The 27,138-nt window shown below is 40.5% G+C and overlaps 1 long non-coding RNA gene across 2 annotated transcripts in view; it reads right to left on the minus strand.

The window, feature by feature from the left end:
- LOC122460308 overlaps window positions 1-27,138 on the minus strand; it is a 380,240-nt gene that overhangs the window by 330,312 nt on the left and 22,790 nt on the right. The window lies entirely within an intron of this gene.

Genomic DNA, 27,138 nt, shown 5'->3' on the forward strand with positions numbered 1-27,138 from the left:
GAACATCTACACTGCTCTTTTTAGCCCAGGAGCCAGAGCCAACGGACCCAGGCTCTAAGATTCAGTGCTGCAGGATTTGTTTTTGAAATATAGATGTAACCTTACATTTCCCACCCCCACACGCCCCCAGTCTCCCATCCGGGTCTGATCTATGAAGATTGAGTCTGCTTCAGCTACGAGTGATGCAAGGTCAATATTTATCCAACTCTGTAGATGCTTCCGCTTTTGACAATGATGTTGGAGTTCAATCCTGTTGACCACCAAGAGGTCAGTAGTTACATTTCACTTTCCACAAACATTGGAGCAAGTGAGCTTAATTGACACTAATGTTAATAGAAACTGGTTGTCTAATTTTTGCATGCACAAGGCTTTGAGCCAGAGGTGTTTACACATGCATGCTCAAGAAATCACTTTGTAGGTTTATGGACTTAGGCTTGAATAGAGACTGGGAATGGATGAGTCATTACACAAAGTAAAACTATTTCCCCATGGTATTTCTCCCTCCCACCCCACCCCCCACTGTTCCTCTGATATTCTTGTTAACTGCTGGAATTAGCCTACCTTGCTTGTCACCATGAAAGGTTTTCCTCCTTTCCCCCCCCTGCTGCTGGTGATGGCTTATCTTAAGTGATCACTCTCCTTACAGTGTGTATGATAAACCCATTGTTTCATGTTCTCTGTGTGTGTGTGTGTGTATATATAAATCTCTCTGTTTTTTCCACCAAATGCATCCGATGAAGTGAGCTGTAGCTCACGAAAGCTTATGCTCTAATAAATTTGTTAGTCTCTAAGGTGCCACAAGTACTCCTTTTCTTTTTGCGAACACAGACTAACACGGCTGCTACTCTGAAACCTAGGTTTATGGAGAGAGGGAGGAATGTAGATAATTATTCTGGGACAAAATGTGAATAAAAAACATTACATATAAGCAATTGCTGATGTTGGGCAGAGCCGGGTGAAAACTCCTGCACTAGCTTTTTTTGTGAAAGATGCAGCTCCACTGACATTGAAACTTCTCAAATTTGTTTCAATTCTAATTTTTTTCAGCCAAAAAACTAAAAGATTGTCAAACTTTCATTTTTATATTTTCAGACTAAAAGTTTAATCTTATTTACTTTGAACTAAAAAAAATGTAAAATAAATTGACTTAAAAACAAAAACATTTTACAATGGCTGAAACTGAAACAAAATGATTTGGTTCAATCCAAAACACAATTTTACTGTTTGAGTCACACTTTAAATAATCTTTTTCAGTTTAACCTACAATGCCTTCCACCCCACACGCACACCCATAATTACCAGTGAACTGAAAAATCCTTTACTCACACAGCTCTAGCTGGGGGTGCTCAAGTCTATGTCTGGTAGAACCACCAGTTTGGAAATGCCAGAAAGGCCAAGCACTTTCCTAGATTGTGATCAGATCAGATCAGATCTATGAGAGAGATGCAAGATCTGCTCCTGACAAATGCAAGGGTGAAGAGGGAATATCATCCCTGGAACTGAAGACATTGCCTGGAAAAGGGAAAAAAATAAAAAGCAGGTGGAAGGGGTAGAGAAGAACCTTAATGCTCTATTTGAGTTTGCTGTTGCTGAAGCTAGCCACTGAGTTGCGTCCAATTAATATCACTGACTACTGAAGAGCAGAGTGCTGGCAGTGGGATCTTTCTTAGCAGCAGGGGGAGATCAAGCCTCATGATCTCATCGGTTTCCAGAGGCAGATCCTGCTTCTACGCCGGCTGCAAAAAAACCACCACAACCTAATATGGCACATCATAGCAAGCAGTACCAATGGCAGACACAGCCCCTTGGCTAGTTCAACTTTCAAAAGAAAGCCGTGTACGAAGCTTAGTTATTTTTGTGAAACTGACTAATTTTAAATTGACAGTGTCACTTGAAATACATCTAGTATTTGAGTCACGATTAGGAATTTTCACTTGTTTTTAAACACATGGTCAAATCATTTGTACAGGAGCCAAATTGTTTCCATCAATAATACAGAAACTGCTATATTAATGTTGCTTCATAGGGTAAACACCACTTCATTTTCAGATGCAGTGGGTCATTTACCTAAGGAGAATCCAACTCCACAAGGAACTATTTAAAAAGCTGATTGGTCAACAGATTGACTAAAGAAATTATAAAGGTGCTGCCAAGCTCACTCTTTCAGGATCCCCTGCAGCAGAATTTCCAAATTAGTACTAGGAAGGCAGTTCCACAAAATATATTTTCAGTTTTCCATCTTTAATTAGTGGGTGTAGTGCATCTCCTAAAGGAAAGACAGAGATTTGCTCTGCATACAGTAAGAGAAGATTATATTAACACCTACACGATATTCTAGGTGTTCTGCAAATAAAGACACTACAGTTCCAGGCTCTGTGGAATTCAAATCTTTATATAAAAGCTACCTGGTCCACAGCTTGCTAAAGTAACTAAAGAGACCGCCATTAATGGCAGTGGGATTTGGATCATGCCCAGATGGTACACTTAAAACTGCATGCAGATGGAATCCTTCATATGTAATCATCTACAACCCCACATAAAGTGAGATCAACTACCTCCAGAGCATCATCCACCCACCCCCTTTCCCTGGAGCTCAGAGCCGTTTCTCCCTAAGTCTGAGAATCTACGAGAGAGGAAGTGGCAGTGAAGGTTGGGCTGAGAGAACATGCATTATCCCACGCTGCAACCAGCCCCACAACTGAGTAAAGTTAATATTGCAGAGCCTTTTCTATACTGGGGATCCCTCTTAAAAGGTCCAAGCACTGTCAGAGACATGGCTGATATGGCAGGTCCAACTGAGATACACTGCCAGAGAGCAAGGACAGAGCTGAAGGGATCTGATATGGATCCATCCTCTCCATGGATGGATTTCCCCCATGGAAAAATTCTATGGGCATCAAAGTAATATTTTCCATTTTTATTATTATTCCCCTCTCGCCATCCTACAGAATTTAACTGCAACACTGCTATGGGATTCTGTAAGATGGTTCAAAGATCTTGTGTTCCATTGAATCCTATAGATGTTTAGAAGGATTTCTATAGAAACCTCTTACTTTCTCTATAGGACTTTTTTTCTCCCATAATGACTTCCACCAGTGTATTCAAGGATTGCGGTATGGGGACTTCAAATAAATTCCGGCTACAGCCTACAGAAAGGGAAAAAAAAACAATCCTTCCCCTCCTGGGAGACTTGAGAGGAAGATCAGACAAGAATCTCAGTTTCCAGGCCCCTTGGTGGGATGATATGGCTTGTTCAGAAGAATTATAAGGTGCCTGTTTTAATTCACAGCAAAATCCTTAGGACCAAAACCAATGTCCATGTACATAGCACTCATTGATGGATGAATAGCAAGAAAATACTATTTACAGCACCTTTCAAGCTGACCTCTTGGTTAGTGTTTCTGACAGATACTCACAAATACACAGATTTACAAACACTTTCCCCATGAATAGACCTGACAAATGAAAACATTTGTGGCTTTTTTTGGACCAATGTTCACAAACCTCTTTGTATTACTCTGACACCCCCACCCACCCCCCTTTAACAGGAGTCCAAATGCACAGAACTTATTTCAGAATTAGAGCCAATATGGAGAATTTGAGCATCACCTGGGAACATGGTTTTTCTCTTGGTAAAGTAAGTAGATTTAACAGACGTGGAATGATGCAATATTGCATGATCAAAATACGCTCATTCTTTCTATGTTAGCATGAATATTGTACTGATTAGTGCAATTGCATTTAATAAAAAAACCCTACATCTTTGCAGCATATTCACTAATCAGATCTCAAACTTCACTGAAATAATTACATGCTTGATGTAACATAAATAAAGATGAGTCCTGACCTTCTGTATTTAATATGCTAAAAATAAGAAAGGCTCATAATAATCACTATTTAAATGCAGCTATGCCATAGAAAATTAACATTTGCTACATACTGGGATCTTGATTCGTGGGGGTTTTCTGGGCTTTCAACCTTTGTGTGTCTCCGCTAGTGCCTTTATTGCTGGAGAAGAATTGGAACATCTAGGGAAGAAAGCAACTGGTAAGGTCCGGATGGGCAAGTCTGAGCCCTCCAGAAGCAATAATGAGAACTAAGCCTTCTTATTTTATTGAGCATATCTCTGCATTTATGATCATTTAACATTCGCATTGAGTTAGTGTATAGAGCCAGCCAAGTCAAAGCCTCATTGTACACATATATAGTAAATGACACTCCCTGCCCCACAGAATGCACCAGTATGCCTACAAGGCAAACTTACTACTTGCTTATGTTTGTATCAATAAAGGATAAATCAAACAACGAAGCACACTTTAGGAAATGTGAGAGTCCCGAGGAGAGCAACAAAAAGGATACAGGTTTTAGAAAACCTGACACATGAGGGAAAGTTAAAACAAAACAAAAAACTGGGCATATTTATTCTTGAGAAAATATGACAGAGGAGACCTGATAATTTTCAAATATGTTAAGGGCTACTATAAAGAGGACTGGGATAAATCATTTTCAGTGTCCTCTGAAAGTAGCACAAGTAGTAATAAAGTTAATCTGCAGCAAGGAAGATTTAGGTTAGATATTAAGAAAAGCTTTCTAACAATAAGGTAGTTAAGCACTGGAATAGGCTTCCATAGGGTGCTGTGGAATCCCCATCACTGGAGATTTTTAAGAACCGGTTAGACAAACCGGTCAGGGATGGTCTTGGTACACTTGGACCTGCCTCAGCACGGCGGGCTGGAATTGATGACCTCTTGAGTTCCCTTCCAGCCCTCCATTTCTAGAATTCCATATTAGTCTCTTGAGAAACTACAGGCTTGACTCTGCAAACCCTTATTCCCATGAGTAGTCCTAGCTCACAAGTAGGATTGCGGATTTCATTCCGACTGCTCACAGGAATAAGAACTGCCTACATAAGATTGTAATGTATGCATCCGATGAAGTGAGCTGTAGCTCACGAAAGCTTATGCTCTAATAAATTTGTTAGTCTCTAAGGTGCCACAAGTACTCCTTTTCTTTTTGCCTACATAAGAGAGGCCCACATACATTGTAATGTCTATACCACTGCCAACTAATGGAGAGCATCACAACTGCTTTGCTATGCATCATAGGGACTATATTTCTCACAGTTAAAGGAGATTCTCCATTAATCCAAGTGGTAAGGATACTTTTTAGATCAAGATGATGTTGATTCCCTCTCTATTGCCAGCGTTAAGTTACAAATGGACAGAATGTGTATGCAGCATAGGAATAACCATATTGTCCTAGGTGGCCACTGATATTGCAATATTTTGTTTGAAAAAAACAATTCAATTTCAATTCTTAATTGAATAAAACATAGGGCACTGTATGGAAGGTAGTCTATGCCAAATGATGCCAAAAATAAATAAATCAGTTTTGCAGTGGAAAGCTATTGTTTGGCCAACAATGCACAGCATTCTGAACCCGACACAGATTTGCCATGTGCTTTTGTTTTAAGATAATGCTCATTTTGTTTATTCATAGAATTTTTCGTGAAGGACACGATGTAAATTCTAACTACTATAAACCCTCCAAATGAAGCATGGATCTAATTCATTCTTAGAGAAAAAAAATACCCGCTCTATATAGTATGGACTCAAGCACTCTGTCTGGCATTTTCCATGAACCCTAAAGACACCCTTATGTTTTTTGGTTTTATAAAAGCTCATGACCAAATACTAACTCTTTACCTTCAGTTTTCCACTAAAATTTAGTTGTTTCCCCAACATCTCTCAACCAGTTTCAAAAAGTCCTCTCTTTTTAAGGAGCCAGGAACAATTAAGTCAGTCAATAACAATCATTTCAGTGACCAGTGACCCCTAGAGACAGAAGGGCAAAATTAAACAAAAAGCTCCACATTTGCTTCCACACAGACTGTATTGCAGACATACTCCATAATGTAAGTTCAGGGAATCAGCAGACACACATCATGGCCTATATTTCAAGGAGTGACAAGTTACTCCAAGGGGCTCAATTTTGCCTACCCAACTTCGGACACCTTTAAAGAAGCCTGATTTTTAAGAAGTCAGCGTTCAACTTTTTCAGAAAGTCATGTCCCCTTAAGAGGTCTCAGGTTGAGCACTCATTAGTAATTGTGGGTGTCTCAGTTACTTCTGAAAATGTAGTCTTATGGAATATACACTGCATGTTCTTCAGTTACGGTCACCTCATTTGAAAAAAGGCCAATAATCAAATGACAGGCTTGACCATCTTCGGGTGAAGGCTGACACTGCAGGGCTCAATCCAAAATCAGTTTTAAGCAAGTGTTCTTGTTGTTTTGTGCATTATCCAATGCCACCTTCTTGGATTTCTAGCACTGAAATGGTTACCTGAAATGGAGATCCTTTTTCACTCCCCACCCCCTTCCTCCCTTCTGTTATTTCTTCTAACTGTTGTAGGGATGCCTCAGAACAAAGAATTTCAGGTGTTTTTCCCCTACAGCTGAAGTTTGATTTTTGTTGTTGTTGGCAAGTTACAGCTGCAGCCAATCAACATGCAACACATTCTCCTTTTCTGAAGCGAATCACATTAATATTCTCTCTCTCATTGCTCAGAGCCTCCTAAGGACAAACATACCATAAAATGTTCTCATAAATCAAATTTAAGTGTACTGCAGAAGTAATGAGGATAGTAAAAATGTCATGCTTTGGCAGTGGTTTAGTGGAGAATGACCCATTTTCATATTAAAGTGATAAAATCTGTATGATAAAAACATAAAAATTGTAACATTTTTGCTGCCGAGAAACCAGGGGAATGTTAGATCAAAGTTTCAGCACCAAATCCAGTCTGGGTAATTTGGAAATGAATAGAATCCATGAAGAAACAGGTAAAATTAGAGTGTTTACTTTTTCACCCTAGGGACTGGAACTGTAATGGGGTTCACTCACCACAATGGCACCCCTCAAGGCTGGGGGATTAGATTTCATCCAAAGTCTAGCATACCGTTCCATCAGTCACTCACCCCACAGCCCCTCTTGCTCTCCAAGACTGAGGGTGCTCTCTTCATGACACAGTCCTCCAGCTAGGTTACTTTATAGTCTTCCCCTTCCAGGGTATCAAAGTCCCCCTCCACAAGCTGTTGACATGTCATGTCAGGCAGTCTTCAGGTCCACTTCAGTGCCACTTTCCCAGTGGCTGGTAGGGGAACACAGGCTTGCCCACCTACTATTCTGGGTTCCAGCTCAAGGGACTTTATCATCAGCATCCAAGGTTGACACACTTTCAATCCCCATCACTCTTCCCCTGTTCTTCTTCCTACTCAGTTTTCCACATCCTTCCTTCCCACTCCTCTGGCTAAAGCCTTCCCGCAGGGCTAGGCTTGGCTCCCAGAACTTACTCCTCCTCTGGGTTTCCTTCTATCCACTTCTCTGTGCTCTCCATTTCCTGGCTTTAAACTAGCCCAGCCTGCTCCTGTGCAGCTGAGCTTCATCTGCAATTAGGCTCTTCAATCAAGCCTGACTATCCCCCCGAATTGTGGCCTATAAGTTTAATTGGCCCCTTCTGTGCCACCTTAACCCCTTCCAGACTGAACAGCCCCATCACATAAAGAGACTTTATATTCACAGCAGATTGAAAATAATTTGAATGGGGCAACTCACATATGACCTATTGTAAACTGAATCCCACTTCATAATGGAAAGCGCACAGGGAAAAAAGGATCTCATTGAATAGACAGTCTCTGAAGTCTACAAAAACTGACAGATGACAAACATGATCATCTTCTCTTTTTAATAGTAGGTGTCTCCCAGGCAATGTGGATGGGTCAGTTGACACTGTCACAGTGGAAGAGGAGTGAGGGAGGGGGGGAACCCCTCCAACCCCCCCCCCCCCCAAAACACACACCAAACAAACTAGCAGCCAGCCTCAAAGAATCTTCTACCCTTCATATAGTGCTGTGATATCCATCATTGTCCAATTATATGGATCTTTGGGTCACCAAAATGACAGCAGTTACATTGTTGACCAAAATCTGGCTTCATAAAAACAATACTTTTGAGAGCCCCTAATTAAATGGTATGCATACTCTCCATTACCAAATCAATAGTAAATTACCATATGCACACAGACAAGAAAACTAGTAGCTTTCTCAAAAATTTAATTGGATACAAATTGTAGTTGATTGATAATAGACAGAATGAGAACTGTAACAACATTACAGTTTATAATTGCAACTCTGAACCCATAGCCAGCAGTTCCATTTTAAAATCTCTAAAATTACATATTATTTTATCAAAACACTGACTTGCAAGTTAAAACTTTTTGAAAGTGCCTGACAAATTGGCATAGCTACTCTGGTTCTGCCAGTTTACAGAAGTGGAGGATCTGGCCCAATTTATCCATTTTACATGCTCAGAGATGATTTTTGGGTTTTAGGTAGTTTGTTGGAGCAGGAATTATTTGTTTTCAGCCATTAAGAATATTATTCAAGTACTTTTTCCTCCCCTTAGAGAGCTAAAAAAATATTGATGCAGCCAGATGAGCTTGGCGGTTTTTTAGAGGAATTTGGTTTTGAAACAAAGCAGTAAACAATTTAAAATGATGTGTTGAGCATGCTGTACTTATCGCTTTTCTTATTAAGTTAAGCATATACCAAAATACTAGGTTCAAAGAAGTGGTTTTCTGAGACATACTTTTTAAAGCTGCCAGTGGTTTGGGGAAAGGTAAAAAGGAAGATTGAACTTGGAGAGCTTTCAAAGTATCTTACATCAAAATTACTTGTAATGTTTAAAATTGTAGGCCTAAAAAGATACGCATAACGTATAGGAAGTCTGGTTTATTTTTCATTGACTGCTCTGTTTTCTGCTTGTGAATGATTCTGCTCCAAGGTGAATCCAGATCTCCAGTTTGGCATCCTCATCCTAGGACAGATTTTAGAATGATTTTAATAATCTTAATTAAATATGAAGCAAGCTCTTGAATAAGTGTCAGCTTTGGAAAAAAAATGCATACTGCTTTTCAGTGGCTGGGAATGTTCAAAGTTGAGGTAATTGCGTGAAAAATAACTCATCCCAGGGTAATAGTGTGTAAAGGGCATTGATCAGGATGGTCACATGAACAATAACTTTGATTTGCCAACATCAACAAAAAACACTTCCAATTCTCATCCTTTACTCTTTTATTTACAAAATGTTTAGGGCTAGTTCAGACAGTGCTGTCAGATTTCCACACTGTCAGGCCCCCATATCCTGGGGAGCCCTATCAATGCTACTGTCACCTTTACTGCTTGTGCTCTTGCACCTTATGTAATACAGAAGCTACTTCATGGAGGAAGAGCAGTAAGGTGGTATTGAGCTGAGCCCCTTACGGTACAGCCACACTGCAATAAAACACTCATGGCTGGCCCATGTCAGCTGACTTGGTCTTGTGGGGCTACAAAATTACAGTGTAGCTGTTTGGGCTAGGGTTAGAGCTCAAGGTTCGAGACTTTGGGAGGAGAGAGTCTCTGAGCTCAGGCTCCAGCCCAAGCTGGAGCATCTATGCTGCAATTTTGTAGTCCTGCAGCCTGAGCCTAACTCAGCAGACGTGGGCCAGCTGCTGGTGTTTTGCGGCAGTATAGCATTACCCTTTGGGAACCAACATCTGTCCCCTCTATCCTGGCTCTGCCTGAGGTATATGCAAGTTCTTTTTCTCTTGTTAAACACTAAACACTCTTCCTCTAATTCCATTGGCAGAATCTTATACCTATCAGAAATGAGTCTAAAAGAAAAGGAGTACTTGTGGCACCTTAGAGACTAACAAATTTATTAGAGCATAAGCTTTCGTGAGCTACAGCTCACTAGAAATGAGTCTGTTTCAACATCTCTCTAATAACTACCTTGTTCTTCTCCATGCCCCAGCTTTGGCTTCCCTTTGACTGAAGCAATTCCATAGCAGATCCAAAGGAGGCAGATTATGTAATAAAAGAAAACGTGACTCCTCTATTATAGCTAAGTATCTGCCCAGATCCCTCCCACCAACTTACCTCCTCAGTGAGCCTATGTCTAAAGCAAAACTACTGCAATTCGGTGGAATGCATTTAATGGAGGTATGCCAATTTACTCCCTCTGAGAATCTGGCCCATAATTTTAAAGTAAACCATAAAATTCCCTGTCATAGTGATTGTTGTTTAAATGTGTAGAGTAATGGAGCATTCCAACCTTAAACCTCACAAATAATCATGCTGGCTTTGAGGAGCGCAGCCTGACAAACCTGCCACAAAATCTTGCTCAGATGACACAGACAATGTCTGCAGATTTACCCACCCACCTGTGCTGGAACAGGTACTTCTTGACTATGCAATCTACTACGTTATTTTTTGCAGAACTTAGTGTTTTCCAACAGATCAAGACCTACTTGAGATCTCCAATGACTCATGACACCCTCAAGACTTGTGGTGATGTCACTACAACATGAACCGTGAAAAAGTCTCAAGTACAAGTGCATGATGGTGATTTTGTATTTAAAAAAAAATGAAAGTTGGTTTCTGAATACATTTACAGTAATCTTTAATGTAGTAGTCTGAGAAAATGCTTATTTAAACAAAAAAAGTATAAAAATTGTGTCTGTTCTTTATGTATATTAATGTACGGTACTATGAAAATGTGGTAGAAAAGACTCAGTTCTGGGTACATGGGAGGAAACAAATTTTTATGTATGTATGTATGTATGTACGTACGTACTTGGCAGGGGTGAAAGGATGGTGGATTGGTGTCACAGGCTTGACAAAAAAATAAAATACTAAAGCTGCCCCTAAAAGAAAAAAAACAAAACAAAAACATGCACGCACACCCTTCTCCCAACTCCTGGATGAGTATACAGCTGCTCTCGTTCAACAGTTTTCTCTGACTGGACCAGAGAGAGAATGAGGGTGCTCCTATACAATACAGCCACTTCCTATGAGAAAAGGAGTACATCCAATGGCTGCTGCCCTGTGGGATAGATTCTATCAGTCAGAGAAACAGAACCTAGACACAGTTTCCAACTTTCATGTCAAAAATAAGCACTCCGACTTTCAGAGTAAACCAAAAATCAAGATAATCCCATTTCAAAAACAAGACCAAACAAAGCCAATCCCTAAGAACCCCCAACACTATGTGACTAGATCCCCCTGGCGTGCAGTACGGGAGTGTGGTGGGCCCGCTGTGCACCCTTGATTCTCTTCCCACCTTTACCCACCCTTGCCAGAAGCTGAGCAAAAAAAGCAACAAGCCAAAAATTAGCCAACAAGAAACTCACAAGCCAATTAAGCCAAAAACATGTATTCTGTATTTTTTGTGTGTGGGTTTGACATGTCTGAACCTAGACTTGTGGCTTATGTGACCAATCAAAACCAAAACACATTTAAATAGAAATTTAATTGCAATAACATTTCATTCAAAATTTTATTTCTTGTTCCATTTTTATGTTGTATGTGAAAACAGGCATATTCAGTCAAAAATCCTTCCATCATAAATATGGAACAAGAAATAAAATTTTGAATGAAATGTTATTGCAATTAAATTTCTATTTCTATTTAAAATAAAATATTCCTCCCACATGCAATGATATTTACATAACCCACACTATAAGTGTGGGTCTTTGTCCATTGCCCACTCTCTAAAGTGGCTAGACCACAGCTTTGAGCTACACAGAGGTAGGTCTTCTATCTTAAGCAATAGAGATTCTGTAGGTCTGAAGTTAGATCCCTGCTACTAAACACCCACCCAGGGGTACAGCATTACATTTGTTGGGGGAGAGTGGAGTTTTGTGCTCTCTCTCACGTGAATGGTCTAGCGTGGTTTCTCATTCTAGCTCATTCACAGAAATTACCAGGCTCATTGGCACTTTTTTTTGGAAGTCTTAGCAGAAAGACCCTGGATTTAATCAGCATTCAAACTCAAGTACCCACTTAGAGCTATAAGCTCTACTGACAAATCTGTCATAGTATATAGAAGCTTGTTTTCTGCTGCATGTGGCAATATCTATTCTGTGGATAATGGCCATCAGTCTCTAGAGTCTAGCACCTATCACACACTAAATTCACTTATAGTTCATTGGCTCCAAAGCAAGTGGGAGTTTTGGTATTTACTTTAATGGGAGCAGAAGTAGCATCTTAAAAACCCCCAAACTAATCATTTTTAGCACATCTACAGTGGACTTAACTCACTTCATGTCTCACATTACTAACCAGGCTAGTAAAGAGTATTTCTTAACCTTCTTTAGTCAAGATCATGGGAGATTAAGGAAAGCTATGAGTGAAATAGAATTTAAAAGTTTCTCGTGATTGATAATTGTAATTATATTTCTATTTGCCATGTTTCCTATTTTATAACATTTAAAATGAGAATTCTTGTACACCACAGATGTGGCACAAACTGAATGAAATGAAATGTCATAGTACATTGAAATATTCCCAATCTGCATAGGAAAAAAAAAAAAAAAGGAAAACTGGATCCTATCCTTCACCAATTCAAGATGGCTCCTTCCCCAGCAATTATCTTTCAAGATCACGGTCATCCTATGAGAGCTGAGAACTTGCCAGGTTCATGCATACTTGAGGGGTATGGGCAGATATTCTTCTTTGATTGATGTGACACACCTGTTGCTAGCAAATATTAGCATTCAATGTTTGTTTTTCTGCCAGGGAGACAAAGGTAAAATTTTCATAGTCAAAAACAGACAGGGAAGGTTACACAAGCATGCTTTTAAAAGCAGGAAAAAGTTTGCCACTGGGTTTGTGCACAGAAGGCACTGTAGCAAGCTGATGGCTACAAACTGACACTCAATGCAAAACAAATATACACACACTGAACATTCATTCTCTTCTCCCCAGATCAAGCGATTTATGTATTTCCATAGCTCTCTCAGAATACTGTTTCTCATTACCATGCACATCCTTTCCATCATCCCTCTTTTTACTTAGCTATCTTAAGTAGAATAAATCTTGTTTTTCCTCCAGAGGAAATGTTGGTCGGTCATCTTGGGGTTACCACTAATGACCGACAGCTGAAGCAAGTCAATGAGCCTTGTATTATCCCCAAAAGTTGGTTTATATTGATCTGCAGCAGGAATTCCACAGCCTACGTTCTTCTCAGAATACCCTGGCCCTGGGTATTCATTAGGGGAATGCAATATTTCTGGTGGGGACTTAAAAAAAGTGGCAGCCTCTGAGTTAACTAGGCACCAGCCCACTGGGAGCTGTAAGTATTTGAGTTAGGACCTGGATATAGATCCACAATGGGATAGGCAGCTAGTATAGAGCTTACAACCCATATGTACTGTACTTACTCATTAGTCTGCCTTGCCTAGTAGGTACGCCAATTGCCAGTTGAAACAGCTATACCTTTGGTGTGCTCTTCACAGTTAATCTCAAGTAGAACGTATCATTAATCTATTCTGGAGGTGACAAGAGCACAGATCACTTTGGCTAGGCCTACATTCGAAAAGGGAAAGTCAGTCTATCAGAAGAAGGTCCTCCCTTCTCTCAGGGAGGGACTTTGAGATAGTTAATTGGAGAGATCCTGCCTTTCTTCAGAAGATGCTACATCAAAGTCCTCTCTCTTCCCTGGCTTGCCCACAAATGAGCTGTTCTGCTCCCTTTTAACTCCTCTGCCAGTTACTGCATCTCTTGCAGGTGGATCAGGGAAGAGCTGGGTGAACGCAGAGCAGCTCCTGAAGCCCTTGTTACCCATTATGGAGTTTGTACCTCATCACACCAATGCACTTAACCTTTTGATTCACCAAAATTTTTGAAACATTTTGTTTTCAGTTTGACCCAAAATAGTTTCTAATCATTCAGAATTCCCAGCAAACCAAAAGCGTCCATTATTCACACTGCTCTACATAAAATTAATATGATGTAAAATTTGTGAAAGAGAGTAGAATGAGATAGACGTTCTTAATTTCAAACTTCACCAAGACTTGATATGCTGCTATCAGTATATACACACCACATATCCAGGTAATGATTTAAGAATAATATAGCACATGCTGCTGGAAAACTATTTATTTTATCCCAAAATGTGTTACTTGTTGTAATCTAGCTTTAAAAGCGTACAGGATCCAAATTTTGCTGACCCTGGTGGTTTTCCAGAACCTGATTGCTAATTTTGTTTTAAGTGTTGCAAATAAATGTGTACTCCTATGCCTATATTTCATATTTAATGAGCTGCCACACTAGAAATCTGAGCTGACTACAGATGTCTTTACAAGACCAAGATGCTTCTCTTGGGACAATTTCTTTTTAAGTATTATTTCTAAACTATTGTACAAAGCAGCTGATGCCCCATTCAAAATCTTAAAAAAAAAATCTGTAAAGGTCTGCAATTAAAGTGTTGAGTTCATCATGAAAAAGAGTAACTGTGGAGTTATTTAAATAAATTAAACAGGGAGTACAGGTTTTTCAGTGCTTAAAATAAATTTAGCTTTCCTAGGTGAAATGGTTACTCCAGGTTTTATGAAATGAGACACCTATTTTGGAAGGCATTTCAGCACATGCATAACTTTTAGATAGGAGGCCCAATTAGTAATTTCTTGTGTACAACATGGTTTGTTGGTCAACTGGGTTGCAGAGGCCCTAGTTCAGAAAAACTCTGATGAGATGCACTGGATTAAGGACCAGATTCTGATATTTTTATTCATCCTAATAATGGTATTGGTCCATTACTAGATGGAAATAGTAGAAACAACCATACAAGAGCTCCACAAATATTTATGTATTTGGGAAAGACAGGATGTAATATCATAATATGATAACTTTCTATTCCAATAGTATCCTCAGGAGACTAGTGAACAGCTGCTATTAGAGACAAGGTGGCTGATGTAATCTTTTATTGGGATCAATTTCCGTTGGTGACAGACATGCTCTCAGGCTTCCACAGAGCTTTTCAAGTTAGACATTTTTAAATCAGCAGGTCCAGATAATTTGCACCCAAGAGTTTTAGAAGAGCTGGCTCACTTGAACCATTAATTTTCATTTTCAGTAAGTCTTGGGACACCGTGGATGTTGCAGAAGACTGAAAGAAAGCTAATGTGCCAATATATATATTTTTTAAAATGTGTAAATGGAACGACTGAAGTAATTATAGGCCTGTCAGTCTTAAACCAATCCTGGGCATGATTTGATTAATGGATAATTAAAGGAGGGTAACAATTAATGCCAGTCAATGTGGGTTTATGGAAAATAGATTCTAACAAACTATTTTTTTTTGGATGAGATTACAAGTTTGGTTGATGAAGCCAATAATGTTGATGTAACATACAGAAATTAAAGAGACATTTGAGTTAGTACAGCATGACATTTTGATGAACATAGCACACATTAAATGGATTCAAAGCCAGCTCACTGACAGGTCTCAAAGTGCAACTGTAAATAGGGAATCATCATCAAGTAGATGTGTTATTAGTGGGATCCTGCGGGGATTGGTTTGAAGCCCTATGCTATTTAACATACTTATTACTTGGGAATAAAACAAATAATTGATAAAGTCTGCAGATGACAAAAATTGGGGCAGTGGTAAATAATGAAGAGGACAAGTCATTAACAGAAGGATCTAGCTCATTTGGTAAGCTGGGTACAACCAAACAAACAATGCGTTTTAACATGGTTCAATGTAAATTTATTCATGTAGGCACAAAGAATGTAGGCCATACTTAGAGGATGGGGAACTCTATCTTGGGAAGCAGAGACTCTGATTTGGGGGTCATGGTGGATAATCAGCTGAATGTGAGCTCAGTGCGATGCTGTGGCCAAAAGAACAAATGTGGTCCTGGGATGCATAAACAGGGGAAACTCTGGAGTAGGAGTAGAGAGGTTATTTTATGTCTGTACCGGGCACTGGTGTGGCCACTGCTGGAAGCCTGTGTCCAGTTAAATTGAAGGGGCTCCAGAGAAAAGCCAGGAGAATGATTAAAGGATGGAAAACCTGCCTCATAAATGACAGATTTGAGCTCCTGGAGTCTCTAGCTTAACAAAGAGAAAGAAGGGGAGACTTGATTACAGTCTATAAAGTACCTACATGAAGAACAAATATTTGATAATGGGCGACTCTTCAATCTATCAGAGAAAGGTCTAATATGATCCAATGGCTGGACGTTGAAACTAGACAAATTCAGACTGGAACTAAGGCACACACACATTTTTAACAGGGAGAATAAATTAACCATTGGAGCAATTTACCAAGAGCTTTGGATTCTCCATCACTGAGGAGTTTTAAATCAAGACAATTTTTTTCCTAAGAGTTCTGCTCTAGGAATTATTTGAACAGGGATGTCCCACCCTTTCAGGAGATTTCTCTCATCATTATTCTGTAACTAAATAATGAACAAGTGGTTGGAGTAGGGGGACTGGACCCTGGGTCTTCCACCTCTGGTCCAGCAACTGCTCCACTGTGGATAATTACATAAATATGCTCATTAGACCAGTGAGAATGACTCTGTGGGAGACCCAGGTTGAATTTCCCCCCCCCCCCCGCCCGCTACCAGAGGGGAAGAAAGAGCCCTGAACAAAGCCTGCCACCTCTCAGGATCATACTATAACCAATGAGCTATGGGACATTCTGAAGTGGGCGCTCCTTCACTCGCTCCAGCTGAAGCTCTTCTACTGTGAAATAATTTGAGAGTAATTGGAGCAGGAGGATTTGACTGCTCTAACCACTAGGCTAAATGTTTTAATGTAGGTACTTCCACTTCCTCCCTGTGTGTGGAGTGGGCACCTAACTTATTCCTGCACAAAACACTTCAGGTGCCTTGTCACCTGCCTCCAGTTGGTGGGATCACTAAGCAGATATAGATGTCTAAATCTAGGCTGCAGGGAGGCCTCTCTCTCTGTGAATGGTCAGGGACTAGCAAACACCTCTGTAGTTGGCAACTCCTGGCTTACTATGCAAATTTTTGTGGATTGTGTTCTAAGGCACTCTCTCCCCTCACTCATTGTTCAGAGAGTCTAGGAAGCTAAGTCAGGCTTTGTGGATTGCAGTGTTTTCTCTGTGATTTTCTAGGTGCCCAAGGCCATGTCTACACTACAGCCTATGCCAGCAAAACTTATGTCGCTCAGGGGTATGAATATTCCACCCTCCTGAGCAACAGTTACACTGATATAAGTGTCCGTGCGCACAGTGCTATGGCAGTGCGAGAGCGGCTCCTGCTTACAGATAGTTTTTTTATGCTGATAAGAGAGCAGTCTCCTCTTGGCATAGAGCATCTTCACCAGATGCACTGCAGCAGTACAGCTGCAGCGCTGTACTTCTAGACATAACCCAGATATTAGGCATTGCAGCACACAAGTCCATTTGTAGATCTGGGCCATGTGGATTAGAACCTTACTCTGAGAAGCCCTGATGGATTCAGGGGGCCTGACTCAATGACTTCAGTGGGCTTTGAGAGTCTTTTCACTGGAGCTTCAGTTCAGGAACCAAGTCCTTTCTATAAGGGAATTTGTTCTGTATTTCTCGTCCTTTAGTTTCATCAAGATCCCCCTGGTTTGTGTACGCTATTGGTGTGAGAAAAGGAGAAGTTGATGCATTTTCACTGTCCTCTTCATCATCATCTTGAAAAAAAAACTTAAATTAAGAGTAAGGGCCAAGCTGTTTGTAAAAGCTCAGTTGCCATAAATGTATGAAGCCTTTAGTTATAAGGGGGTAAATCCTAAACTTCCTTGCAAGCTGTAAGGCTATAAAATGGAATTTCACTCCATTCCAAAAGTCAGTTTAAAGCTTTAGTATATAGAGAGGGATCATGGAATTTCAATTCAGCCCTGAACAGCTACAAACCAGAAGAGTTGTTGATAAAGGAATTGTCCATGCTGCTAAGCAAAGTCTTTTAGTAGATGCAGTCTTCTCTGGGGGAATACGTGTTCACTAGTGAAGACCCCTGGCATCCCCAGTAAGTAGGTAGGAGTTCATCGGGCTCTTGATCAAATGTTTTCATCTGTGTTTTGTTTATTATTAATACACATGTCTAAGTTACCAGTCAAGACAGAACCTAGTGCACATAACAATTCAGCAATACACAGACATCCCCTACTTACAAGATCGCATTCTCTCCCATGACTTTCCAAAAGAAACAATTACATTGGTTAAGTAATTGTTAAAGATATGTACATACACAAGTTTATAGTGTCTGCATTAAAGGCCAAAATGGTAGATTTTTATAGCTAAAGATACATCACTTAAAAAAAAAAGGCCACATTGCATGGTATTTAACTTATTCCACTTATTCCCTCTGAGGTAGTATTATCTGAGAAAGTGACTGGATCTGTGTTTCGTCCACCCCAGATTTTAAAATTTCAAAACAGCATACCAGCAAGTTGTTTAAACAGTCATATAATGAGCATAGATAATAGTTTAAATGTAATTTTCTATTCCTTCTGGTGTTGTTTATTTATACAACTCCCAGGACCTCTCAGTGATGGGAATAAAATGGGTTATTTTCACAGCTGTAACTTACATGGATAAATTCTCCCTTCTGTTGGAACACATGATGCATTCTTCCTTTCCAGCCACAATTCATTTTTAAATTGCCTCATGTTGTAGTCAAATGTAGATATACTAAATTAAAAATAGCAGGTTCAACAATTGCAGCAGTTCAGATTGGTTACGGAGAGAAGGTTCTGTCTTTTTGGACTCTTCCAGTTTCTATTCCTATACAAAAACACCCACAACTTAGAGTTAACATTGTTCAGCTATTTCTCTAATCAGTGCTTAACTCTCAGTGCACCGGTGGCCCAAATGAAATATGAAGTAGTCAGGATATCCCTAGCTGGAGATCCCATTCCTATACAATCACTGCTGTAGCCCCATCTTAAGGGAAGTATCGGTGGTGGGGCAAGGCTGTTTCTGGAGAACGCTATACTCCAGCATTCTCTGGCTAGAGGGCAAGAGCTGCTTTAATGTATGCTAGAGCTGGGGCTAGTGGTTCTCTTGCATCTGAGCTTCACCCAGCAGCAGCTCATCATAGGGCTTGTCTTCACTTTGGCTGCAATTGATGCAGTGGTGTTGATTTAGCGGGTCTAGTGAAGATGTGATAAATCAATGAGAGAGCACTCTCCCCTCAAATGTAATCTACCGCAATGGAGAGGCAGACGCTATGTCGATGGAATAGCATCTCCCACCAACATACCATGGTGTAGACACTGCATTAAGTCCATGTAAGTTACATTGCTCAGGGGAGTGGTTTTTTGTTTAAAACCCCAGGCAACGTAATTTATGTCAACTTACACACAGGTAGTGTACACAAGGCCTCAGCAGCTAAGAATTTGAGCCACAGGCTCTCCTGCTCAACAACCTCATTCCCTTTCAATCACTACATTTAACCAGTCAAAAAATGGTCAGTGGGACCATCAAGGTTCCTTCCCCATTCTGAACTCTAGGGTACAGATGAGGGGACCTGCATGAAAGACCCCCTAAGCTTATTCTTACCAGCTCAGGTTAAAAACTTCAAGGTACAAACTTTGTCTTCTCCTTGAACCCTATGCTGCCACCACCAAGCGTGTTAAACAAAGAACAGGGAAAGAGCCCACTTGGAGACATCTTCCCCCCAAAATATCCCCCCCCCCCCAAGCCCTACACCTCTTTTCCTGGGTAAGGCTTGTTAAAAATCCTCACCAATTTGCATAGGTGAACAGACCTAAACCCTTGGATCTTAATGAAAAAGCAAATCAGGATCTTAAAAGAAGAATTGTAATTTAAAGAAAAAGTAAAAGAATCACCTCTAAAATCAGGATGGTAAATACCTTACAGGGTAATCAGATTCTAAATAGAGAATCCCTCTAGGCAAAACCTTAAGTTACAAAAAGACACAAACAGGAATATACATTCCATTCAGCACAACCTTTTTTACCAGCCATTTAACAAAAGGAAATCTAACACATTTCTAGCTAGCTTACTTACTAATTTGAAGTTTTGAAGAGCATTCCTGATCTGTTCTCAGCAAAAGCATCCCACCGACAGACCCTTTGTCCTCCCCCACCCCACCTGCACCCTTCCCTTTATATTTATGACAAGGACTATTTAGAGAGTAGGATTCTAATGAATGAGTAAGGAAGCAATCTGAACCTCCAACCCCAGTCAAAGTAAAATAAATTTAATGTAGACATACATGTAATGGTAAAACTTTCCAGTGTGTTATTTATAATAAAAAAAAAGTTGGAAATATTTTTCTTTAAAAAAATGCAATGGCTCTCAGGAGTAACTGACAAATTTGGAAAAAAAAATCTCTCATTGAATGATAGAGTTTATTTTGTGTTCTGAATGTAAATCTTAACTATGGAGTTCGTACAGATCCTCTCTTAATACAGAGAGAGGACATTGGCAGAACCATAAATATTTATAGAAAAATTGTACTGCGAGTCTGAGCCTTGCTAATGTAGGATTGTGTACATTCCCAGTAAGTTCCTAGTGTACATTTACCAGCATTTATTCCAGTATTGTTTTAATTGTCTAGAGCCAGAGGTCTCTACCTCTGTCTTTTGGAGATTTTAAAGTCTAAGAGATCAAGTCATCAGGAAGTTTCAATGATGCCAAAAATCTCTCTTCCTAATTTCACACCATGTATCATACTAAATCTCTTTGCATAGTGTTTCCACCCTTCCAATAGTTGCAGGCTTATGTTCCTATTTAGTTGTCTCTTGCCAAGCTGTACATATTTCATTATTTTTCTTACTTCAATCTTCTCTGAACCCCCTCTAGTTTGTCAGTATCTCTCAGATAATGAGATGCTGAGAAATGAACTCCATATTCCAGACATGCTCAGACCAGTGGCAGATAGAGCAGGACTATCATCACTTTCCTGTTTTTACTTGTTACATACAGCCATCCGATGAAGTGAGCTGTAGCTCACGAAAGCTTATGCTCTAATAAATTTGTTAGTCTCTAAGGTGCCACAAGTACTCCTTTTCTTTTTGCGAATACAGACTAACACGGCTGCTACTCTGAAACATTTACATTGTCTTTTTTGCTGCTTTACCTCACTGCAGATTCATGATTTGGTATCTTTCACATTATTCACACCAACCCAAGCTGAGATGTATTAACTTACCTTTTCCCAGGGTGATCTCATTGTCATTTTTGCTCAAGCTTCTAATCTCCCATGGGTCCTCAGACAAAGCATACTATAGTCAATGGAAAAACTCCCATCAGTGGGGTTTGGATCAGCCCAAAGCACCTTTGTATTATTCCTCTTTGCTCACAATTTGACACCCATTGAGCAGGGTTAATGCAAAGTCAGTCACGAGTATTCAAGTCCCAGTTGGGAGCATGCTTTCTATAAGAGGAGCAGCTGTATGAGCACTGTCAAGCGTCTGGAGGGTTCTAGGCTCCCTTAAACATGGAAGGTGTTTTCAGGCTTCACATGATATCTAGGCCTCATTCCCCATTCCTAATCCCTTCTACTTCCAAGGAATTTCCACAATCTGAATCTCAATGTGCTCTCTTCTCCCCCAGGCTTTTATTTTCCATAATGTGTTAGTTTGCGAGGGTCTATTTTCTGCTAACAATGTCCATTTTGAACCTTGATGAATGCTCTCATTGGGTGTTAGAGGAGCTTCAGAAAAAAGACTTTACACTGAAGTGTATTCTTCAAAACAGGAAGAAAATATTCAGCAGCTGACCAAACTTTTTTTGGAATTGATTGAGTGATAAGTGTATATTGCCCCTCCCCTGCCTTCTCCAGAACCATAACATCTCCATTCCTCAGTTCCTCTTTCTGTACTAGTGTTTCCCTTGCCTGTTGGTCCCTCCAAAATAGTCTATCTTCCTCAAGCAATGGTTAGATGTTGAATGACCCCATTTATCTTAAATAAATGGTTAATAATGATGTGCAGCATTCATTTCTGGTGTGGAAGACCCACATAAAGCAACTCTGTAACCCTACAGCCTTGCTCATGTGTGGAGAGCTGCAGGTGGAATGGCTATGTATATTCCTTATGGGCCATGGAAAGGCAAAGAAGAGGTGAACCAAAGGGAAACAGGGAGCATGGGATCCACATTTAAACAGGGTCAATCTCTTTCACACCTACTAAACTGGAATGCCCCATATCTTGGGCCAATAGCCACCACAAATGATCTTTCCAGCAGTCCTGGGCATTGACCCTGCTGTGTGGGGAGTTTACTGGGGGGGAGGAAAGGGGTATTTCACTTCCCCAACCCTCTCATTCCAATTACACAGCACTTCATTTGAGCACTCTCATCTTGAGAAGACCAAGACATCTACGGATGCTTAAGAAGAAAGGGTCATTCCTGAATGGCACTACTGCTGATTCAGGGCCAGATTTTCAATGTTCAGCACCCACCAATGGGACAAAAATTTCTAGAAGAATTCAGTGCTTAACAACTCCCATTCTTCTCACTGGGTGCTGCTGAACTCTTGGAAGAAAATCTGTAAGTGAGGTGAGATTTAGTCTTCTGATGTTATACTTCTGTGCAATAGCACAACATTAGGACACAATGATTAATATTACTGTAATTGTAAGTGCAATGTGTCACAAAAGCATTTCCCTTCAGTGCATCTAAGTATCATGTTAATAAATCATCAACTTGATACTGTAATGCCATTAATAATGCAACAGATGGATGTAGTATAATGTAAAAGTATTTGCCTTTTGTAGCCTAGGCTCCTGCACTGCATTAGTCTGTTTGAAAATGACAACTACAAGTAGTGCTAAAGATTAGCTATTAACACTAATGGACATCTCAACAGTTTAATATTTTATTAGTCATTTAAGAGTTCCTTTATGTATGTGTTATTGCAATTATTGCTATAACCAAAATATGCTGATTTAGTTCTGAAAGGTGAGAGTATGATATAATCTAGCTGTCAGTTTTCAGAGTAGCAGCCGTGTTAGTCTGTATTCGCAAAAAGAAAAGGAGTACTTGTGGCACCTTAGAGACTAACAAATTTATTAGAGCATAAGCTTTCGTGAGCTACAGCTCACTTCATCGGATGCATTTGGTGGAAAAAACAGAGGAGAGATTTATATACACACACACAGAGAACACGAAACAATGGGTTTATCATACACACTGTAAGGAGAGTGATCACTTAAGATAAGCCATCACCAGCAGCAGGGGGGGGGAAAGGAGGAAAACCTTTCATGGTGACAAGCAAGGTAGGCTAATTCCAGCAGTTAACAAGAATATCAGAGGAACAGTGGGGGGTGGGGTGGGAGGGAGAAATACCATGGGGAAATAGTTTTACTTTGTGTAATGACCCATCCATTCCCAGTCTCTATTCAAGCCTAAATTAATTGTATCCAGTTTGCAAATTAATTCCAATTCAGCAGTCTCTCGTTGGAGTCTGTTTTTGAAGCTTTTTTGTTGAAGGATAGCCACTCTTAGGTCTGTGATCGAGTGACCAGAGAGATTGAAGTGTTCTCCAACTGGTTTTTGAATGTTATAATTCTTGACGTCTGATTTGTGTCCATTCATTCTTTTACATACAGACTGTCCAGTTTGGCCAATGTACATGGCAGAGGGGCATTGCTGGCACATATCACATTGGTAGATGCGCAGGTGAACGAGCCTCTGATAGTGTGGCTGATGTGATTAGGCCCTATGATGGTATCCCCTGAATAGATATGTGGACAGAGTTGGCAACGGGCTTTGTTGCAAGGATAGGTTCCTGGGTTAGTGCTTCTGTTGTGTGGTGTGTGGTTGCTGGTGAGTATTTGCTTCAGATTGGGGGGCTGTCTGTAAGCAAGGACTGGTCTGTCTCCCAAGATCTGTGAGAGTGATGGGTCGTCCTTCAGGATAGGTTGTAGATCCTTGATGATGCGTTGGAGAGGTTTTAGTTGGGGGCTGAAGGTGATGGTTATGTGAAATAGTGAAATGTGAAATAGTTATGGGTCAGGCCACACAGACACACCCCTGGAGCCCCGAAAGCTTATGCTCTAATAAATTTGTTAGTCTCTAAGGTGCTACAAGTACTCCTTTTCTTCTAGCTGTCAGTGTGGGTCACTGAGACAACTCTGAGCCAGAAGAGCACTATGAGTTCAGTACCCACAGGGAGGGTTGGGGTCCAGATCTCTGCTTCTTAACTCCATTGACAAAGTGAAGTTTCATCAGCAGAGATCACTGGGTGTTTAACTATAATCCGACACATGATGTAGTACCAACAGTGCTATTTAAAAAAGTGGTTGAGACAGGGTTCTCAAGGTACAAGTGAAAAGGTCCATCTGTAATGGACTGTCTACATGTGGGTGCACAAATGCCCTCAAATATGGGATTTTCAATAGTGCCCAAGGAACACAAGTCTCACTGACCCATGATTAAATTGCCATATCTTTATAAAGGAGTACTCAACATGCATGCACAAGCCTGTGTAAATATACTTTCCCCATATCCTAACAAGAATGAGGTATTAGAAATGAGTCCATTAAAAGATATCTAGTTTTGAAGCTTACATTTGTCCATGATGAGCAGCTCTTCACATGGAAGCTTACATTTCCATAGCACGAAATACAAGTGGCCTGATTTTCATAGATCCATGACACCCGTAGGTCTTGTATTCCCTCCTCCCAGTCCCCCATATGTGTCCATTACTTTTCTCCTTGGACCAGGATTGTTTTAGTTTTCTGCTTGTATATCATCTAATACAAGGAGGTCCTGGTCCATGACTCAGGCTCCTAGTTGCTGTGATAATATAATTAAAGGAAACAAATGAGGTGGGGGCATTCAGCCCCTCTGAAAAAAATCAAGTTTCTTTGTCTAATTTCAGGGGCCCAAGTTTTGGCGGGGGGAGGGGGGGAAGGGGGAGAGCCTTAACTTCTGTGCCTCATTTTCCTTACTTGTCAAAAGTTTAACAAGTATCTTCCTCACAGGGGAGCTGTGAAGAATGCCACCACCTTCCTCCCTCCCTAATCCTGTCTACAGGAGCAGTGCACAGAGCTGCCTGGGAGCACCTCTGCCTAGGAGCTGGACAGATCAGCTGCTTCTGGGAGCTGCCTGAGGTGAGTACTGCCCAGAGCCTGCACCCCAAACCCACTCCTGCACCAGGTTGGAACCCCCATCTTGTGCCTTAACTCCCTCCCAGAGCCTGTGCCCCTCACTCCCTCCTCCACCACAACCCCCTGCCCCAAACCCTGAACCCCTCATTTCTGTCCCCACCCCAACCCTAGCCCCCTGCCCCAGCCCAGAGCCTCCTCCCACGCTCCAAACCTGTGCCAAACCCTGTGAACAACGTGCGAGGGTTGGGGAGAGCGAGCGAGCAATAGAGGGATGGGGTATGGAGTGAGCAGCGGCGGGGTAGGGATGTTTGGTTTTCTGCAATTGGAAAACTGGCAACCCTAGGTGTGGGTCTAGACATGATGCAGATATGGCTCATTTAAAAGAAAAAAAAAGTTTCGTAAAAGAACATTGTCTATGTAAACAATCAGTGAGTCCAGGATGTAGTATTGTACTCCTGCTAGAACGCCAAAATGTTAGTGAGTTTGAATTACTTTGGAAATAAATAAAAACTATACTGCATCTACCTGCAGCTCTTTATCTCTAAATGATGTTACCTGCAGCTTTAGCCTTGCACAATGCTGAACAATCTTGTGTTGCATTTTGTTGCCTTTTAAAATCAAGTATCATTGTTCAGAAATCTAAATCAACTCTGCACTTGCCTAGGCACCTAGGTCAGTCATTCCAGTGCAGATAATAATGGGTGTCTGACAATGCTTTCTTCTCTCACCATATGCACACACACAGCTTTGTTATGTATACCATTTAAAGTTAGAGACAAAGCTATTTTAACATCAGCATTCATATAGTTCTTAACATAATCTAGAGAAGCTATTTAACTTGCCTAGTTATTATGTTTCAATCTAAAAACAAAAAAGCAGTAAATAAGATTTGATTTAAACCAACAAAAACCAAGATTACTCCATGAACCAGAAGTAATGGAAACAATTAAATTGTATATCATTGTACACAGCAAATATTGGCTTATGTACTGCATCCAAAACTCGGTTAAAGAACATTAAGGTTGTGAAGTGTAGCATAGAACTCAAAAGTTAAGAAATGCCAAAATTATGGTTGTGCTAAGTCTTATGAAAAAGTCCTTAATCACATCACATACTGTTTTTGCATATGACCCCTGCCTTGTTCAGAGCACATAATGGATGGTGCTCAAACCGTTTCTTACTCAATATTTTTCACCCTCAGCATTCATTGTGTAGCAGCATGAATCCAAGACTGCACTGAATACATAAACTATTCATTTCATTAAAGGCTTTTTTGCAGTGCTGTGGAAGTATCTTAGTTCTTTACAAATATTAATGAATTAGTTTCACAACACCCTTGTGAGGCAAGGTGGTGGTATTATCTCCATTTTACGTATGTGGAAGAGAGACACAGAGAGTTTAAGAAATCAAGTACCCACTAATTTTTGGTGTTCAGTTTGATACACATACCCAGATCTTCAGCAGGAATTAGGCACTAAAACCTTTGAGGATCTGGCTCAGTACCAATGTGGACACAAGAACAAATGGATATAAACTGGCCATCGGGAAGTTTAGACTTGAAATTAGACGAAGATTTCCAACCATCAGAAGAGTGAAGTTCTGGAACAGCCTTCCAAGGGAAGCAGTGGGGGCAAATGACATATCTGGCTTCAAGACAAAGCTTGATAAGTTTATGGAGAAGATGATATGATAGGATAGCCTAATTTTGGCAATTAATTGATCTTTGACTACTAGCGGTAGATATGCCCAATGGCCTGTGATGGATGTTAGATGGGGTGGGATCTGAGTTATTACAGAGAATTCTTTCCTGGGTGTCTGGCTGGTGAGTCTTGCCCACATGCTTAGAGTTTAGCTGTGCTGCCATATTTGGGGTCAGGAAGGAATTTTCCCCCAGGGCAGATTGGCGGAGGCCCTGGGGGTTTTTCGCCTTCCTCTGCAGCGTGGGGCATGGGCCACTTGCTGAAGGATTCTCTGCACCTTGAAGTCTTTAAACCTCGATTTGAGGACTTCAGTAGCTCAGACATAAGTTAGGGGTTTGTTACAGGAGTTGGTGGGTGAGATTCCATGACCTGCATTGAGCAGGAGGTCAGACTAGATGATCATAATGGTCCCTTCTGACATTAAAGTCTATGATTATAGGGCATTCAATATGTTCAACGCACAGCTCCCAACAATTACAGCTGTGAGTGCTTTGCACTTCTGTAAGTCAGATGGCAGGTGTCGGAAGC

Source organism: Dermochelys coriacea, chromosome 5, assembly GCF_009764565.3.
Source record: "Dermochelys coriacea isolate rDerCor1 chromosome 5, rDerCor1.pri.v4, whole genome shotgun sequence".
NCBI lineage: Eukaryota > Metazoa > Chordata > Testudines > Dermochelyidae > Dermochelys > Dermochelys coriacea.